At 45.0% G+C, this 20396-nt stretch overlaps 1 non-coding gene across 1 annotated transcript; it reads left to right on the top strand.

Moving 5' to 3' along the window:
• LOC102186538 lies at positions 1143–20191 on the top strand. The gene is made up of 3 exons (XR_001919168.1): positions 1143–1226; positions 17089–17315; positions 19780–20191. It is a non-coding gene; the product is annotated as an uncharacterized LOC102186538 (transcript).

The following is a 20396-nucleotide window of genomic DNA, read 5'->3' as shown; positions in this document are numbered from 1 at the left end:
TTACCTCAATCAGAGCTTTTACATAAACATAGCCCTCACCTTACATTCGTTTTGAAATTGGAGAGCCATCAGCCTCTAGGATCACCAGTTTGCCTGCTTATGCAAGGAGCCCGGTATTCTTGACAGCTTCATCCCACTTGCCCTGGAAGGAATGTTCCATGTTGGGAAGGAAGTGTCCCCAAATCTTGGACACTTAGTCCCCTGTAGAGAATCCATTCTGTCTATTCTGAGAGAAGTTCTCTAGAAAGGCCAGACATAGTGGTGCTTTTGGAGGCAGAAGTAAAAAATGAGCTTCAAGAAACAAAGTCCCCAGTGCTGGAACCACTGTGATCCACATGCATAAAATCCTCTGTTGTAACCCCATTTTTCTTTCTCATAAAAGGGCGGTAGCCTTCTTCCCTTGTTTCTTCCTTCCATCCATTCGTTCTAGATTATGAAAAAAATTACATTGGTAATACAGAGTTTATGATAAAAAAAAAGATTACAAAATACAGATAAGCAAAAGGAAGAAAAAAAAAAATCACCCCCTGGATTTAACCACTCATAATTCACAATTTCAAGAGAATGAAAGAAGGTGAAGAAGGAAGTTTGGTAGAGAAACAATGTATAACAACAAGAGAACAAAAATCGATCAAAATTAAGGGCTATTAAAGTGTTTCACAGCAATTTGGGGGGTGGATGGGGTAGAAAAAATGACACGGACCAGCATTTTGCCTAGTCTCGGCGACTGGGAGGATGAAGATGGGGATGACATGAAGACTAGTTAAGTCAGTTGTCTGGACTGGAATTTGGTTCATTTCATCACTGTGTTCAACCCTGAGTATACCTAAAAGATTTAGATCTCGGGGCAAAGGCAGCTGCTGGAAACAAATACTTCGTAAATACATACCACTGGCCCCAGAGACAGCTTGGTAAAAGGAGGAATGACTCAGCAACTCTAACATTGCTCTCAAGGGCAGGATGCCTCAAAGCTTGTCTTACTGATAATGATCCTAGCTTTTATGTGACTGCACATGATAACCATGTTGTTTTGTTGGTTTTTTTGAATTACAGTTCAAATTGCCTTAGTATTTGGTTCAAAAATATTAGACTATGTCTTCAATTTATGTGAAGGTAAATTTGACTTCCTTGAACGCCTCTCAGACAGTTTGCTGCTGAATATCATTTCTTATCTGGATCTGGAAGACATTGCCAGGCTTTCTCAAACATCACGCAGATTTGCAAAGGTAACAGATTATTTTGTGTCTCTGTAGAATTGTCCTGGTGCTTCCTCAAAATTGTTAAATTTTGTTTCAGGTTTTCTTATTGTTAATTATAGAAGTGTTATTTGTTATTTACATTTATTTCAGCAAGCATTTAGCATGTGTTGAATTCTTATTTATGACAGCTACTGTCCTAGGCACAGAAGCAACAGAGTTGAAAAGACATTATTCTTGCACTTAAGAAACTTACAGTCTAATAGAAAGCCATACAAGTACAAATCATTACAATGTAGTGTTAGCAATTCAACAAAGGAAGTGTGAAAAGGCACAAAGAGTACACAGTGATTTCCTCTGCCTGGTTTCACAGAAATGGGTTACTTTATCTGGGTTTTGAGGGGAAAATAGGAGTTTGTCATGTGGTCTGGCCAGCTAGGGACATTCCAGGTCAGAGGGGCATTCCAAGTCCAGGCAGAAACTGGGCAGAGGCATGGTGGCATAAGAGAAGAAGGCAGGTAGTCGTTACTCCCCATCCACTTCCATTTCTTCCAGTAAGAGCCCTTTTCTGAATTACCTGTCCTCCCACTATTGGTGATTCTCAGGCACTGTTCATTGTAGTACCTGTTTTTTGCCCCATGCCCCAAGCTCGTCAAAGCTCTCTTACTAACTCTGGATCCTCAGCAGAAGGACACAAGAATGGAAAATACAGTGGTAATTTCAACCAACATTAGGACCTTGATGCACCTATTATTAGTTCCTCTCCCTAGATCTTGGTTCCTGCCCTTTCAGCCATTCATTCTAGAGTGCTGCTGTGAACTAAACACACACATACTATCCTTCCATTATGGGGCTTCCCTGGTGGCTCAGTGGTAAAGAATCTGCCTGCAATGCAGGAGCCACAGGAGATGTAGTTTCAGCTCCTGGGTTGGGAAGATCCCCTGGAGGAAGGAATGGAAACCCATCTCCAGTATTCTTGCCTGGAGAATCCTATGGACCGAGGAGCCTGGCCGACAACAGTACATGGGGCCGCAAAGAGTAGGACATGACTGAAATGATTTAGTATGCTTTTGGGCTTAAGTTGGACTTCCATCACAGCTCAGTTGGTAGAGAATCCACCTGCAATGCAGCAGACCCGGGTTGGATTCCTGGGTTGCGAAGATTCTCTAGAGAAGGGATAGGCTACCCACTCCAGTACTCTTGGGCTTCCCTTGTGGCTCAGCTGGTAATGAATCCGCCTGCAATGTGGGAGACCTGGGTTCGATCCCGGGGTTGGGAAGATCCCCTGGAGAAGGGAAAGGCTACCCACTCCAGTATTTTGGCCTGGAGAATTCCATGGACTATATAGTCCATGGGGTCTCAAAGAGTCAGACACAACTGAGTGACTTTCATCATCATCATCATGGGCTTAAGTTAATCAGAGCTGGAGTCTGTTGTTTGCACCTCAAGAACCCTAAGTCGGTATTTAGCTGTAATGTACCAGGGCAATGTCCATTCACAAGAGAGTGTGCAATATCTCCCAAGGTGATTCAAATCATAATCTTATTATCTAAAAAGTCAACATTTTTTCCATAGTTATACAATAAAATTTCTTCGTTTTTATATATTAATTTTAAGTTGTACAGTCTGTATTACTTAGTATACCCCTTTTTAGTACAAAAACATATATACTTGATTTCCCCCCACCATAAAATTGAGGACCAGAAACAAGTATTATGAATAATCATCATACCGTATATTTTTTTCCACTTAAAAAAAGGTATTAAAGTTAAGAGTTTTGAACTTGTTGCTGCTATGAAGCTGATTATTCATATTTTTAAGGGAAAGAGGATTCTTGTTTGTTTGCTGTTTGGTTTTTTGTTTTTTAATTGATATGTAATTGACTTAAAACACTGTGTTAGCTCCAGGTGCATAGCGTGGTGACTTGCTATTTCTATACATCACAAGATGATCACCACTGAAGGAGAGTTTTAAATGAATAAAATATAGGAGTGGGAATGTATGAAAAGCTTCTCCCGGGGCCTGGGTCTGTCCTGAGAGTCAGTGGAAGGATTTGATGGAAAATAGCAGCAGCTGCAGTAGCTCGAGGAATCAATTCCTTACACGGAGCAGCTGTCTTTCCTCCGGGTTTTGCTCATTTCCACTTGCTACTCCTCTCCCTCTCAATGTCCTGCCATTATTTTAGTGCAATCTTGATAATAGCCTCCATAATTTACCCAGAGCTCTAAAGTAGGGCTTTTCTAGGTTGCTGATTTCAGCCCTCAGAATCCTTGCGGAGCAGAATTATTCCAAGATGGAACATGATCCAAGGCTGCTGCCTTTTTTTTTTTTTTCTTTCTGTGTAACATTAACCTTTCATTTCTGCCGTTAGTCTGAATATTGTGGTCATTTGCCTATTTTCCCCTTCATTTATAAACTACTTTCATTTTTGTTTTTGTCCCATCAGTTATTACATTATTTTATTAAGAAGTCTTCTATTTCAAACTTTGGGGGCATTTTTTAGTCATGGAATTGATTTATTATCCATGAACATTTCCTGAGCACTGACGACGTAGGAAAAACCCTTCTATACGTCGCAGGCAGCCACATGAGTCCATCAGTCCCTGACCCCGAGGAGCTTATCATCCTGAACTGGGGGCAGGTTTACTGGCAAATTATTCATGTCCCTGTCCCGCCCTTTCCTGTGGTCCCAGGGAGGGAGGTCTCCTTCTTCTTCCAGGTCAGTGCCACCTGCCATCTGGTGCCAAGGTCTAGCCAGAGGGATTTCAGGTTGTCACTTATCTGCTTTTTCTTTCTTTTGAAAAAAAATTTTATTTATTTCTTTTGACTGTGCTGGGTCTTCGTTCTGCACTCGGACTTTTTTCTCTAGCTGCAGTGAGCAGGGGCTACTCTCTAGTTGAGCTGGGAGGGCTTCTCTTATTGCGGAGTGAGGGCTCTAGGGTGCACGGGCTTCAGTAGTTGTGGAGTGTGGACTCAGTAGTTGTGGCTCCCAGGCTCTAGGGCACAGGCTCGATAGTTGTGGCCCACGGGCTGAGTTGCTCTGTGGCAGGTAGGATCTTCCCAAATCAGGGATGGAACCCGTGTCTCCTGCAGCAGCAGGCAGATTCTTGACTACTGAGCCACCAGGGAAGCCCTTTTTCCTCTGTGTACTTGTTGTTACGTGTATTTTTGCTTTTTATTTATAAAAATTTTAGATTTATAAAAGTGTCATAAAGATAATGCAAAAGGTTTGAATATGACCTTCACCCAGCTTCCCCTAACCTGGAACATTTATCAAAACTCGGCAGCTAATGTTGCTACAATACTATTAACGAAACCACAAACTTGATTTATATTTCATCACCGTTTCCACCAACGTCCTTTCAGTGTTTCGCAATCCAATCTGGGATACTACGTTACATTTAGTTCTTATTTCTAAATCTTTCAATTGTTTTTTCCTCTCAGTATATTGATTTTTCTCAAATCAGCCTCATCTTTCATAAAAAAAAACTCTTGACTATATTCTTATTAAAAAATTTTTTGGCTTCCAACACTGCACAGCATATGGAACTTCCCCAACCCTGGATTGAATTTATATGCCTTGATCCCTGGGTTGGTAAGATCCCCTGGAGGAGGAAATGGCAACCCACTCCAGTATTCTTGCCTGGAGAATCGCATGGACAGAGAGAAGCCTGGTGTGCTACAGTCCTTAGGGTCGCACAGAGTCGGACACGACTGAAGCAACTTAGCGCGCACAAAGTGGAAGTGCAGATTCTCAGTCACCAACCACTAGACCACATGGGAAGTCCTCTTGGCTCTATTCTTATTCAATCTCTTTCCTTCCTTGTTTGGGGAAAAAAAAAAAAAAAGGATTTACATGTCGGTTCACACTCAGCAAACTAGCATCATTCAGCGGACTGAGATTTTATAATCCCTGAGAAAATGGGAACAGTAAGGGTGTGTCCTGGTGACACAGTGTGAAGAATCCACCCTCCAATGCAGAAGATGCAAGGGATGTGAATTTGATCCCTGGATTGGGAAGATCCCCTGGAGGAAGAAATGGCAACCCACTGCAGTATTCTTGTCTGGGAAATACCATGAACAGGGGAGTCTGGAGGGACTATAGTCCACAGGGTTGCAAAGAGTCAGACATGAGTGAGTGACTGCACACACACACACACACACACAGGTGATAATATAAATTTGTTTCATATGAATGACCATTCTTTAACAGAGGTCAGCCCTTCCTACTGGGGGGAGATTTAAAATATCCCTTCTTTTATAAAACAATGGTATTAAAACATGATAATTTTAGCAAATTACCCTTACTTGGCGAATTACAAAGTGAGCAATCTTTTGGTTCTTAATTGTTGTTTTGTTTGATTTCTAAAAATTTCACTGATCTTATCCAGATTTCTGGGAATCCCTGGTCTTCTATCTGCCTACCCCTCCACTCTCATCTCCCCTCTGTCCACGCCTCCTAATATCTCTGGCCTCATTCACAGTAACCTCTCGGTTGTCACATCCAAAGGATGAGGCCTCCCACTCCCTGACCCATCTCCGCTTCCAGGATTCTCTGCTGAGTTTCTTCCTGGTGGCTTGCTCACTGATTCATTGGCTAAACCTTTCGTGCGGGCTGAAGGTGGCTTTCTAAAATACACGCTGGTCATGTCACTGCCCTGCTCAGTGACCGTTAGCGATGTCCCATCATTTTCAGAATGAGATCCACAGTCTTGGCTGGCACTTCAAGCCACTGTGTCCCAGCCCCGGTTCCCGCCCACAGCCCCGGCAAGGCAGACCGTGCGCCGTCCTGTGTGCTCAGCTCTCTGCGCCCCTAGGCCTTTCTTACATTGTTCCTTTCAGCTCAGACAGTAAAGAACCTGCCTGCAAAGCAGGAGGCCCGGCTTCAGTCCCTGGGTCGGGAAGATCCCCTGGAGAAACGAATGCCAACTCACTCCAGTATTCTTGCCTGGAGAATCCCATGGACAGAGGAGCCTGGTGGGCTACAGTCCATATGAGTCGCAGAGTCATATGACTGAGCAACTAACACTTTCTTTTGAAGGAATGTCCTCCCTCTGACACACCACTCTTAACTCCTGAATGTCCCCTCCCTTGTTTGGGTTTTGTGTTATGTCAATTTTGTTTTATTTTTGAAAAAGAAAATTGATTTGCATTACAATAACCAGGTTGACAATCGAAAAAAAAAATTATGTCTTTTAATGTGTAATAAAAAGTAAATTTCCCTCCCATTCTTGATCCTCATTCCTCTAATTCTCATCTCCAGCAACAATCATATTACCCGTGTCTTGTATGTCCTTCCAGAGAGTCTATGCACATGTAAGTGTGTGTGTGTGTGTGTGGTGTGTGAGCATATAAACATATATATATACACACTCTTTTAAAAAGCATAAAAGCATATGGTAGCACTTTATATATTGTTCTCTGTCAGTGTTTTTATCTAAAACATATTTTAGATACTCTTTCATGTCTACATATAAATCTTCCATTTAGAAAAGTGATTTAAGTTATTGTTATATGGACAAGTTGTAATTTTTAAAACTAGATCCCTAATGATAGACATTCAAGTGGTTTTCCCTCTGCTATTTATAAATAACTCCCCAGACTATGGCCAGACCAGACTCTGCAAAATTGAGTTTGCCCTGGAAGCATAAAGACACATGAGAGACACAGAGGGTGTGGGGACTCTGGTGGGCGGGAGTCCGAGCCTGGGAGAGCCCGTGGTGCTAGCCCACAGCCAAGTCTGTAAGTTTCCACTTATCCCACTTAATGCCACCAGTGATGAGGGCCATCTGGCTGCCTGGTCTTGCTCTGATTTCATGTTGACTAAGCCATGGAGCCTCCAGGGATGAGCATCTAAAGGTCTGGTGAGTTGGAAGGTTGTATTTCTCTGCGTCCTGTGTGCTAAGTCGCTTCGGTCATGTCCGACTCTGTGACCCTGTGGACTGTAGCCTACCAGGCTCCTCTGTCCTTGGGATTCTCCAGGCAGGAATACTGAAGTGGGTTGCCATTTCCTCCTCCAGGGGATCTTCCCGACCCAGGAATCGAGCCTGCATCTCCTGCATTGGCAGGTGGATTCTTAACCATCTGAGCCACCAGGGAAGCCCCTCCTCTTTATTGGAACTTGGCTCAGATGAGCATGCCCTTGAAAGGTGGATCCTGTGTCTCGGGACACCAAAACGTCACACCGAGGGCCAGCCCTGGGGTTGTGGTGGGCTCACTGAGGTGAGGCTGCCATGTGGGACCTTCCTGGGGGCTGCTGAGGTCCAGATGGGAGGTGGGTACAACCGTGACCAGCAAATGGACATATTTGTCTTGTCCGGAACTCAGGAACAGGGCCCCATGAAACCCACTGAGGAAGAAAGTCTCTCCTCTGTCACGTTTTGGCCTATGGAGAGCAGATTTTTCCTCATGGTCCCAAATTCTCTATGACTGAGTCCCAGGTCTGGCCAAGTAGGCAAGCCACCTGGGGAGCCAGTGGATACAGCCAGGCCAGGCTCTGAGTGTTGGATTAGGTAGTTCTTGGTGGACCCGGCAAGCGCATTTATTTATAACCCAATTCTAAGCATCCGGAACAAGAATCTGACCGCTTGCTATTAAAACTCTACAGATGAAATATCTCATGAGACTCTGAAAGGCTGGAAGCCTGAGGTGGGGGTAACGGGGTTATTTTGACATCTCCACTCTGTACAGAGAGTGTGGGTGTTTAAATCAGCTTGAGGCCAGAGAGCTGGGTTCTGTTCTTCACTCAGTGACTCCCCACCATGAACCCTGGGCAGTCACACCCTTATCCCCTCTCAGCCTTAACTTTCACATTGTAAAAGGAAAGATTTTAGCTATTAATAGGTAAGTCCTAGGATCCCTGATGCGAAGAACTGACTCATTTGAAAAGACCCTGATGCTGCGAAAGATTGAAGGCAGGAGGAGAAGGGGACGACAGAGGATGAGATGGCTGGATGGCATCACTGACTCGGTGGACATGAGTTTGAGTAAACTCTGGGAGTTGGTGATGGACAGGGAGGCCTGATGTGCTGCAGTCCATGGGGTCACAAAGAGTCAGAGGCGACTGAGCGGCTGAACTGAACTGGACTGAACTCAAGGATCCCTTAGAACGTCTGCATAGTTCATGTATGTTAAGTTCATGCACCACCACCAGGGGGAGCTAAATCCACGATCAGCTACGTTTTGGATCCAAGTGGCTAGAATCAGTCAAGATGGGTATTTTGTGTTTTGCACCCTGAGATGTATCAAGCAAAAGAGCCCTAGGGTTTGTGAGTCCTGGCTGGGGGTATTTTGTGGACCAACTTATAATGCAAAATAAAACTAAATATTTTCCTTATGAAATATAATGATCCATAAATGAAGTTACACTGGTGGAAATTTCATCTCTAAGAATTCCTTCCTTTCCCCTGAAAACCTCGTCATTTTCTCCCATAATTTCTGTTATATAAGATACACTGACACCCTGAAATGTATTGTGCTGGGAAAGAAATAATCATCTAGAGTTCATATTTTTAAAAAGAGGTTCAGATATGTTTTTTTTTAATACTAAGAAATCTTTTTAAGAGTTTTCCTTTATTGTTTATATTTAGAATATGTTGTAACCTGAGTAGAGAAACTGGACCTTGAAGGGCTGTTGAAGGTGGGATTAAAACAATGAATGACCTGCCTAACATCAAAATGTCTGGAGGGTTGTCAGTATCATAAGATTCAGTATTGCTGTTTAATAGTAACGTTCATGATGTGAATATAATAGTTTTTGCCTTTAATATTTATGCAGAAAGGGTCTTAAATGATGATGCCCTATAATTCTATTCATTTCTGTTTGTAATTCACTCTTTTCCTTTATTGAAATATGTTGAGACCAGCATGAAGTATGAAAGTAAAGACTATAGCCTGCTTTCTGCTCCAAAGTGGGTATAACAGTATCATGAACAGAGATAATGCTTACATGCTTTTCCCCTTCTCCAGAAAGAAAGCAGAATGCGTGGGAGCAAAGCAGGACCCCACCAAGGCCAGGCCAAGGGTGGTGAGAGTGGACTGCTTGGCCTCCTGAAGCTATGGATGGGGTGGGTAGTGGCAGCTGGTATGACCAGTTGGGTCCACACACCAGGTGGGTCCGACATCAGTCAGGCGCATGGTCAGTTCACCTTCAGACAGCTGTCACATGGTGGGGCGAGCTCTCAATCCTGGTGCTGGACCTCCCCAGACTCCCAACCCTGGTGACTGAATTGGCCCCCCAGTAGCTAGGTGCCGTGGGAACTTTCTTCCCGGTGTCTTATCAGAAATGGATGAGGTAGCATCTGTTCCGTCTCCCTTTCCTCCCCATCAATTACATCTTTCCATGTACTTTACCTGTGTCACCCCTGGTAACTTTCACAGCACTAAAAGTTTAACATCATTTCCATGTAGTCACAATAAGTACCACTTATTGAATACCTACTATGTGCTAAGCATTGGATGTACATAATCCAGTGCAGTCCTCAAACAGAGCTGTGGGATGGTTGGGTAGAGACCACCCAGTCTTGACTATCAAGGCAGAAATAGAGACTCAGATAAAGCGCACAAGTAATGAGCAGTGGAGTCTGGTGCTGCGCCCAGGCAGCCTTACTCAGTGGCCAGTGTGCTTAAATCACTTTATTCTGCTCCTTGGATGAGCAAATGCAAGATCAGATGTGGAGACAGGCTTAGAGCAATAAGTAGAATGCCCAGGAGGACTTAATCATTAAGTGTCAGGGCCAGTGCTCAAATCAACTGTGTTTGCTGGTGACCTTGTCTACCTTGGTACCTGAAGAACACAGGAAAACATTCTCTCTTATAAGATGGAGTTAAGTATGCGAATGTGTTTTTTCACTCAGTGAAACAAGAGCTGCAGCAGGTAGGTCCCACAATGACAGGCCATGGCCTTGAAAGAATTCTCCTCAGGTCACATGGGAGCACCCGTGAGCAGTAAGGCAGGAAAGGTCCTCGCGCCTCAGAGCGTGCCACTGTCCTTCTGTGTGTGTTGTGCTTAGCTGCTTGCTCAGTTGTGTCCGACCCTTTGAGACTCAATGGACTGTAGCCCACCAGGCTCCTCTGTCCCTGGGGTTTCCCAGACAAGAATACTGGAGTGGGCTGCCATTTCCTTCTCCAAAGGATCTTCCCAACCCAGGGATCAAACCTGGGTCTCCTGCGTTGCAGGCGGATTCTTTACTATCTGAGCTACCAGGGAAGCCCCATCCTTCCTGCTATGTTACTATATACTTGTGATAGCTCAGATTCCTTTTTAATACATCTTTAGAATATTCACCTCTGAGTCATTTCTAATGACAGGGCTTCTCCAGTGGCTCAGTGGTAAAGAATCCACCAGCAATGCAGGAGCCTCAGGAGGTCCCTGGGTTCATTCCCTGCATGGGGAGTACCCTCTGGAGAAGGAAATGGTAACCCACTCTAGTATTCTTGCCGGGAAAATCCGCTGGTCGGAAGAGCCTGGTGGGCTACAGTCCATAGCGTCGCAAAGAGTTGAGCATGACTGAGTGACTAAGCAACAGCAACAGCATTTCTGCTGAACCAACTTTGCAACCTTGGAATTTGTGCTGGTTGGTGGTTTAGTAGCTAAGTTGTGTCCAACTCTTGTGACCCCATGAACTGTAGCCTGCCAGGCTCCTCTGTCCTTGGGATTTTCCAGGCATTTGTACCAACAGAATGGATAAAATCAGAGGATGGCTTGAGTCTATACCAGTTTCTCATTTCATTGATGGGATTGCCCAAAGGTGATCCATCCTGAATGAGTTTCACTACAAGAAGGACCCCGTCATATCTTGTGAAGGAGTCAAAGCTTGTAGTCATCCTTAAATAGCAGTTACATATCAAACACTAGAAAAGTTTTCACTACTCATCATATTAGGATAGACCAGGTGAGAGATTGTGGTTTGGGGTCACAAACCACCCTAAAACTCCAGGGGCTTGAGACAATAATAGATGTTCATTTCTCTCATGATTCATACCCACTGACAGGAGGCCCTGCTCCACAAAGTCCCTCAGGGATTCAGGTTATTAAAGGCATCACTGTCCTGTAACTGAACATGATTTACATAGCTGTTCAAGTCAAAGAGCTCATCTTTAATTCTTCCTTTTCCTCTTGCTTTTCATTTAATTCATTAGCAAGTCACATGAACCCCGCCTTCAAAATATATCTACAGTCTGATCATTTCTCACCTCCTACCTTGCCACTACCTGTTACGCACCCTCCTTATATCTTCCTGAATTTTCCAGAAGGAATGCCACAGGAGATTTGCCTTCACCTGGTGAGGATAGCAGCACACCTTCATCATTTTGCCTGAGTACTATGTCGGCTCTGCAGCTGTAAGTCATACTTACATCGTAGAAATATTGACCCCTTTACCTTCTCACATGCTATTCCACACTGATGACATCATGCTGCTGAGCAAGGGAAGCAGATACCTTAGGTGGCTTGGTGTAAGATATGTATACCTGAAAGAGTTGGAGATGAACTCAAAAACTGAGAGGCCTGCCATCTCCGTGTGTTATCCAGAATCCATTGCCTTATTGTAACTTGCTACTCAAAAAGGCCTTCCCTGTGGCTCAGATGGTAAAGAATCTGCCTGCAGTGAAGGAGACCTGGGTTCTATCCCTGCGTTGGGAAGATCCCCTGGAGAAGGGAATGGCAACCCATTCCAGTTGATTCTTGCCTGGAGAATTCCATGGGCAGAGGAGCCTGGTGGGCTACAGTCCATAGGGTCACAAAGAATCGGAAATGACTGAATTGACGCGTGCTAAGAAAGCAGCACAGCTCTTTGTGGATCTTTTTAGTTTTCAAGGTAACATATAACACATTTGAGTTTGCTTCTCTGATTCATTTACCAAGTAGCCCATAAAGCTGCCACATTTAAGTTTACCCAGCAGCTGGTCCAGAATGCAGGGTAAACGGATGAATCACTTGCTCCTTACAATCCAGCAGATTGGTATTTAGAGTGTCTGTGGCCTGTATGGCTATGGTCTATCTTGATCGTTGCATCATCAGGAAAATTACAGCTCATATCTCTGAGGTTTTTAGAGTAAAGGCATGGATGCTTTTGCAGATAACTGTTCTGCTACTGAGAAACAGCTCTTGAATTCCTGTGGGGTAAATGCTGATGTTTTGCATAGATGGTCTTGAACAAGATTTGGAGATTAATGTGGAATTTGGGGAAAGAGGTATTTGGATTGACTTTTCAGAATAATCCAAAGACTCAGGATATTTGTGTCCCATGTGACTATTCACCAAAGAGCACGCAGTGCCGAGGACGTCTTCAGTAATGAGATGGATGAGGGGGTCTGTTCTATGGACATTAGTTATCTCCTATCCCCGGCTGGGTTCATAAACCAAGTGCCCAGGTGGCAAGGATGGAAATTGTACATGGACTCAACCACATGAGTCTCCTTTTTTCAAGATTAATCTGGCCACTGTCACAGGAGGGGCAATGCTGAGCCCTCGGGAAGGTACTCAAAGGGCGGGGTCCAGTCATTGACAAAGTGCTCGGTGGGTTACACAGGTTTCTAGGTGGCGCCAGTGGTAAAGAATCTGCCTGCCAATGCAAGAGAAGCAAGGAATGCAGGTTCAATCCCTGGATTGGGAAGATCCCCTGGAGAAGGTAATGACAACCCACTCCAGTATTCTTGCCTGGGAAATCCCATGGACAGAGGAGGCTGGTGGGCTATAATCCACAGGGTCGCATAAGAGTCGGACATGACTTGACGACTGAACACCACCGCCAGGTCAGTTACTCTGGACCCTCTCCACCGTGGAGGAAGCAGCGCCATGTTTTCCCTGGGTGAGGTTCCTACTCTGGGTCTGGTTCTGCTTTCCTGGCACACCATGCTCCTTCGGCGACATTGTGTATAAATTGACCGAATGTCTTATTTTTCCATCATGGTAGCCCACACAAGATTGCTTCAGATGATTTTTTTTTTCTGAAATAAATAAATTCACTTATTAAATAAACAGATATAAATACATAAGATAATGAGTACAAAATTTCCCACTGTTAGCATACCCTCCACTATCTAGAAATAGTTGTTTTCAGGGAATGAGGGCATGGCTTTTTGGAGGCACTTACTCCCTTATCTCATCAGCTAACAGACGACACTTTGGAAGGTTGGTGTGCAGTCTGACAGGATGTAATACATGCTCCCAGTCACTGAGTGGAGTGTGGTCCTCTTTCTTCTGTAGCTACAACCGAAGGATGGACGTGGGAGAACGCTCTCTCGGAGTCAAACCTAATCACCAATGTGAAAAAAAATGTTGCTTTCTTCTTCACAGCTTTGGCTGCTACTAGGCTAGAAATGTTGATGGTCAAAGAAGCAATACATTCACGTAAAGAACAAGAATGATTCCACCAAACTAGAAATTAAAAGTGTTCCCAGTCTATCTGGGGCTCCTAATGCCACTGGACAAACAGGCAAAAAAAAAAAAACAAAACTACCCAAATGAGCATTACTATATTGACTCAGGTGATTAATCCTATTTACCAGAGAAAAATAGACTTGCTGGTTCACAAGAGAATTACAGAGAAGTGTTTCTAGGACTCAGACCATCCATGCACATGAGCTGAGTTTTTTGTTTCTATATATATATATTTTTTTTTTTTTTTAATTGGGCTGCACCACATGGTTTTCAAGGATCTTATTTCCTCCACCAGGGATCAAACCCATGGCCCCTGCAGTGAAAATACAGAGTCCTAACCACTGGACCACCAGAGATTTCCTCTGGCAAATGCCTTCTAATACTGGCACATTCAATGGCAAAACCTAATAAAACTAAAATATCGTCTACCTATAAGATCAAGAAGTGTTCACACCTGGCAGGAATTGGAGAAGGTTTGGATCACATCAGTAGGTATAGAATCTTGACCAGTTCAGGTACTCAGTTCAGTTCAGTTCAGTTGCTCAGTTGTGTCTGACTTTTTGTGACCCCATGAATCGCAGCACGCCAGGCCTCCCTGTCCATCACCAACTCCCGGAGTTCACTCAAACTCATGTCCATCAAGTCAGTGATGCCATCCAGCCATCTCATCCTCTGTCGTCCCCTTCTCCTCCTGCCCCCAATCCCTCCCAGCATCAGAGTATTTTCCAATGAGTCAACTCTTTGCACGACTTGGCCAAAGTATTGGAGTTTCAGCTTTAGCATCAGTCCTTCCAAAGAACACCCAGGGCTGATCTCCTTCAAAATGGACTGGTTGGATCTCCTTGAAGTTCAAGGGACTCTCAAGAGTCTTTTCCAACACCACAGTTCAAAAGCATCAATTCTTTGGTGCTCAGCTTTCTTTATAGTCCAACTCTCACATCCATACATGACCACTGGAAAAACCATAGCCTTGACTAGACAGACCTTTGTTGCCAAAGCAATGTCTCTGCTTTTGGATATGCTATCTAGGTTGGTCGTAACTTTTCTTCCAAGGAGTAAGCATCTTTTAATTTCATGGCTGCAGTCACCATCTGCAGTGATTTTGGAGCCCCCAAGAATGAAGTCTGACACTGTTTCCACTGTTTCCCTATTTCCCCGGAAGTGATGGGACCAACTTAGTTTTCCGAATGTTGAGCTTTAAGCCAACTTTTTCACTCTCCTCTTTTACTTTCATCAAGAGGCTTTTTAGTTCCTCTCCACTTTCTGCCATAAGGGTGATATCATCTGCATATCTGAGGTTATTAATATTTCTCCTGGCAATCTTGATTCCAGCTTGTGCTTCCTCCAGTCCAGCGTTTCTCATGATATACTCTGCATAGAAGTTAAATAAGCTGAGGACAAAAGGAAGATGGAACAGGTAGTAGAATGAGAAAATCACAAACACAGCTCCTGCTGGTGACCAGTTTCAGAATCCAGGACTGCAGTAGCTCCCTGTATTTTCTTCCTCACCCAGTGATATATGCATTTGCATGTAAACCAGTATTTCCTCTTTCCCTTTCGCCTAGTATTTTAAGTAGGCAAGTCGGTACCCATTGAGTTTATAATTCTAGGATACAAAGATGAACTGGGATTAACTGGAAGGAACAGGCCTCATCCAGAGGTCTGCAGTGACTGTTGGGATTTGGCAGGAATGGGGTGGCAAGAGTGGAAGGCAAAGAACAGACACATTTTCCCCCGTGGGAGGACTAGGTGGAGTATGTTGCGCTGCCACTCTTGTTTGGATGTTTAAATGGGAGAAGAAGGGTATGTGTGGAGAAGAGCCTAGAAGTCAGACTGAGGAGCACGTACGGGGTCGGTAGTCATGGTGCACGGGCTCAGTTGCCCCTCGGCATGTGGGATCTTAGGTCCCCAACCAGGTATCAAACCCAAGTCCCTGGCATTGGAAAACACATTCTTAAGTACTGGGTGACTAGGGAACTCCTGCTATTCTTTCCACTGCTGGATTGTCACATGGGATGACCACTAGATGGAACCCAAGAAAGGGGAAATCAGGTTGGCGACGAACTCCCCTGAGTGTCCAGTTGGCGCAGGAAGAGTGGAGCCAGGAAGTGTCCTGGGGCCCACATGGGACCCTTCTTCAAGCACATTTTGAGTTGATGGAGTTATCACTGTGCAACGTCAAAAATCCGAGCATCTTTCAATGCTCCTGGTCTTGCATACACGCACCAAAAAACAAACCATGGCCATTGCTAAGGTCAGAGATAATAAATGTAATGGAAGCTTTAAGAAGGATTTGGGGGCATGGCAGCAAGGGGTCAGAAAATCTCCATGGTAAGAATGCTTAGTAGCAGGAGGCCGATGAACAGCGTTGTCATAAATGATGGTAGCAATTGGAAAAGTCCTGGTGGGAAATCTTTGGTTAATGGAAGCTGAACTGTAGCAGCTTTGAGCTTGAGGGAGGGCAAAATGGTCTTGTGAAGATACTAGGCTGGAGGGGTCTTGTCTGTCCTTAACCTCCTGGCCTCAGGTAAAGAGCCAGACAGCAGAAGGACATCCTGGGGACGGTATTCCAGAGAACAGCTCTCTTTGCCCTGTGCCTACAGGCTCAGGGAGCAGACTGAATCTTTCAGGCCACTCTGCTGCATGGTGTGATGTCAAGCATGCAAAGGACTTGGAGAGAAACTTGTGGATAGGACCCTGGGCCCAGGAGTGTGTAAATTTTAGGTGTGCTGGTTGGCAGTCTCCAAGGGCTGCTTGTCGGTTTCGATGTGGTTCACTACTGAGCAGCCCGCAGTGAGCTAAGCTGTCCGCTGAACAACCCCGCAGGAGAGGTGACTTATCTGTTGTTGTTCAGTCATTAAGTCCTGTGCGCCTCTTTTGTGACCCTATGGACTGTAACCCTCCAGGCTTTTCCATCCATGGGATTTCCCAGGCAAGAATACTGGAGCGGGTTGCCATTTCCTACTCCAGGGGACCTTCCCGACCTAGGGATTGAACCCATGGCTCTCCTGTGTGGCAGGCAGATTCTTGATCACTGAGCCACCTGGGAAGCCAGAGGTGACTTAAGCCAGGGTTTAACATGAGGGCGCCTGAGCAGAAGTTAGCAATGCTCCTGCAGCCCTAGGTGAAGAGGGGTCAACCACACATTGTCAGCCTCTGCTATGTGGCTAATCGGAAATTCACCCTACCAGGCTATCTACATAAACTATGTTATGTTGTATGGGCACTATTTATAACTAGCTGGCATTTTGCATCTCAAATGAGATCAGGACTCAGTTTACTCCCTTAATTGAGTATTGCTCAGTCCTTTAGATACTTGGGTGCTTGCCTCTCTCCCCACAGAGGAAATTTCAGGAACTGGAACTGTGGCTTGCACCTCTCCGTGCATCCGCGGTGTTTCCTCCCAGGTCTCACGGGCAGCAGGAGTTGGACAGCGATTTTGAGTGAGTGAGTGAATGACTTTCCCTTAACCCGCGTGTGATGTCACCGCCCTCTGACTTCTGCCCACAGTTGTGCATGTCGGAGGAACTGTGGGAGCAGATCGTCCGGAGCTCCTGTGACCACATCACTCCCGACATGCGAGCCTTGGCCCAGGACATGGGCTGGAGACGGATGTACTTCACCAACAAGCTGCAGCTCCAGCGGCACCTCCGCAAGAGGAAGCAGCGGCAGGGAAGCCAGCGAAAGCAGTCAGCTCTAGATGCACACGTTCCCGCCCCTGGGAAGTAAGAGGCACGGTGCGTTTTCCTTCTGTGTCAGACCTCTTCTGCTGCCGTCCCTTAAGCGCTAAGGCCTTGCTGATTCAAGGAGTCATAGAATATTTGCACACACACGCAGCACCACGCCTGCCTCTGCCAGGCCTTTTGCCTGAACCACAGTCTCGGCTACAGGTCAGGGAGGGTCAGGTCATGACCCTGGCACCACTCGGGGGTTGGGGGCTGCAGGACAGGAGGCCCGCATGTCCTGCCACCACATTAGAAAAGAGACTTCTGCTGTATGGAAACAATAAATGATTATTGGCAGGTTTTTATTTCAGATGTATTTTATCTAGGCGTTGGAAAGGGGGAAGTGGGCTTTTGGAGTTTTTCCTGGTGTTGTGTCATCTGAGTTCACCCATGAGTAGAGTAGGTGGCTGAGTGTGCCCACAGGGAGCCGTGAGGGGACAGGGGCCACAGAGTGGGGGGGGAGTGCTCCCATGAGGGCAGCTGCCTCCCCGACTCTGCTCCTTGAAGTTGGTATTCAGGGCCCCCACTCTGTGGACCAGGGATGCCAGGCGTGTGTCCCCCACGTGGACAGCCTCTGACCTGGCCCCCTGGGACGTGGCTGGAGAGAAGCCTAGACATTCTGCTCGTAGACTGGGTGCAGAATTTAACTTCCCAGGACTTGATGTTGTCAAATAAACCTGTAGATATTTCTTAGAGAGATGCTGCTCCCCACAAGGAATCTGGAGTATCATCACTTTCATAACAGGGATTTTTTTTTTTTTTTTTTTGCGGGGAGGGTATTTGATCTTTATTTTTATTAAAATATTTTATACAGATTTTTAAAGGTTACTTTCCACTTATAGTTATTGCCAAATATTGGCTGTATTCCCCATGTTGTACAATACATCCTTGAGCTTATCTTTTCCCAGCAGTTAGTACTGTCCACTCTCCCACAGCTATGTTGCCCCTCCCCTTCCTGCCTCCCACTGGTGACCACTAGTTTCTTCTCTAGACCTGTGAGTCTGCTTCTTCTTTTGGTAATATTCACCAGTTTGTTGTGTTTTTTAGATACCATGTGTGAGTATAACAGGGAGTTTTAGGAACACAGGCTGGGACTTCCCTGGCGGTCCAGTGGTTAAGAATCCATCCCGCAGTGCAGGGGACATGAGTTTGATTCCTGGTCGGGGAACTAAGATCCCACATACCAGGGAGCTAGCCACAAAGAAAGATCCCTTAGGACACAACAGAGACCTGAAGAAATAAGTATTTAAAGAACACACACACACACACACACACACACACACACACACACACAAACACAGGCTGTGGTAATGCAGGTTGAAAACCCAAGCACAGTTTGTATTCTGTTAAGTTGGCAGAGGAGCAAAAGCAGTACAGTTTGCAGGGAGGAAAATTCTACCTCCCTGAGATGGGTTATTTTAACAATTGTTTTCTTCCCGAGAGCTCATACCAAGTAAGTACCCATACAGCAAATAGTCTCATGACTCCTTTCAGGGTACAGAACAAAGTAGCTCTCAGCCTCCCGTCACCTTATCAACCTTATCAGTGCTTCTTGCCCGCAATCTCCACTTTGCTACCTAGAAAAAATACAGCCCCCTCCCCAGGCCAGAGGACCTTCCTGTGATGCCCGGGGACATCCTAAATGGGAGCCAGAGGTGGGCTCTGGCTTTTCTCGACACCTCACTCCTCGGGAACAGCTCCATAGCCATGGCTTGGCGACAGATTCTTGTTTCCTGTTTTACTAAACCTGGATTCCTACCAGATCAAATTTTAACCCTCATCCACGCGCCCTTAACACTCAGTCTTGGGTTTCCAGGGATGTCTGTGAAATCAAACGCAGTCTGCTTCCTGGCAGATGAAGCGTCTGTCAAAGTGGCGTCTGGATTTAGTCCAAGCACAGAGCAAAGATTTCATTGGCGAGAGACCCAGGCCTCCGGTCCTGCCCAGGAACGAGGCAGGGTGGCTGGCAGGCAGGCAGAGGGCTCGTGCCTCTGTGTGGCTCCTGCTGCTTTGCTTCACTTGGAAGTTCCAGACTTCATTCCCAGCCAGGTTTTCAGTGACAGGTTAATACCACGTGTGTACAGCAACTGTGTGCATGTACCCTGTGGCAAGTCAACAGAACTGTGTAAATATCAAATTACAGCCCATTTGTGACCTTGATGCAAAGTGTCAACAGTTTAAAAATTTCATGTGTAATGTTTTATCAACTGAGTTCTGAAAGCTTATGGGCATGCATAATAAGCTAGATTCAACCTGCATTAATAAGAACATAAATATGGCTGTTTAAAAACTTGCTATCTATATCAAAGGTTATAAGATAAAAATAGATGCTAAAGATGAAATAATTAAAAATGAATTATTGTATGTTGGCTATTATTAATAGTTAAACAACATAGGTTATTAGCTGTTTTTAATAATTATTCACCCTCATAATTCACTGCCTTATTACCTAATTGAAATTATTTTTACCAAATAGGGACCGTATCATCAACCTAAAATCCTGTAAGACACCAGCAACCTCAGTGGTCGATCATTCTGCCCCTCTCTCCCGCCTCCATGGGGAGGCAATGGTGATTTTGCCTCTCCGCCTCTGCTGACAGTTTTTTTGTGGACGGATAAATCTGCTTCATTCATGACACATCGTTTCAGAGTGAAATGTCACAGCAGTTTATACTTTTGTCTTTTTTCGTCTTTTCGCTCAAAAGTGCTTCTGCCTGGCTATCACTCACCATTGTAACTGTAAAAGTAAAATGCTGATATTCTCCAGTGACTCATATGTTTAGTGTTATAAAAATAATTTATTAACAGTTGCATATGTGAATATTTAATCTATAGACTAAAGAAATATGTATATTTTACTCCATGTCAACTTCTAGTACTGCTTTTTATTCTTGAAGAGGTTCGTATATTACATGCATTAAACTTTGCTTATATGGAATCTGAAATTAAAAAAATAATAATTGCATTTCTTTTTGGCTTTGCGGGATCTTTGCGCGGGCTTTTCTCCGGGTGAGCGAGTGCTACTGCCTAGCTGCAGTGCACAGGCTTCTCATTGTGGAGCTTCTGTTCAGGGGCTTCTGCTGTTGGGGGCAC

This window comes from Capra hircus, chromosome 2, assembly GCF_001704415.2.
Source record: "Capra hircus breed San Clemente chromosome 2, ASM170441v1, whole genome shotgun sequence".
NCBI classification, from domain to species: Eukaryota; Metazoa; Chordata; class Mammalia; order Artiodactyla; family Bovidae; genus Capra; species Capra hircus.
This window is presented reverse-complemented; position numbering and strand designations above follow the sequence as displayed.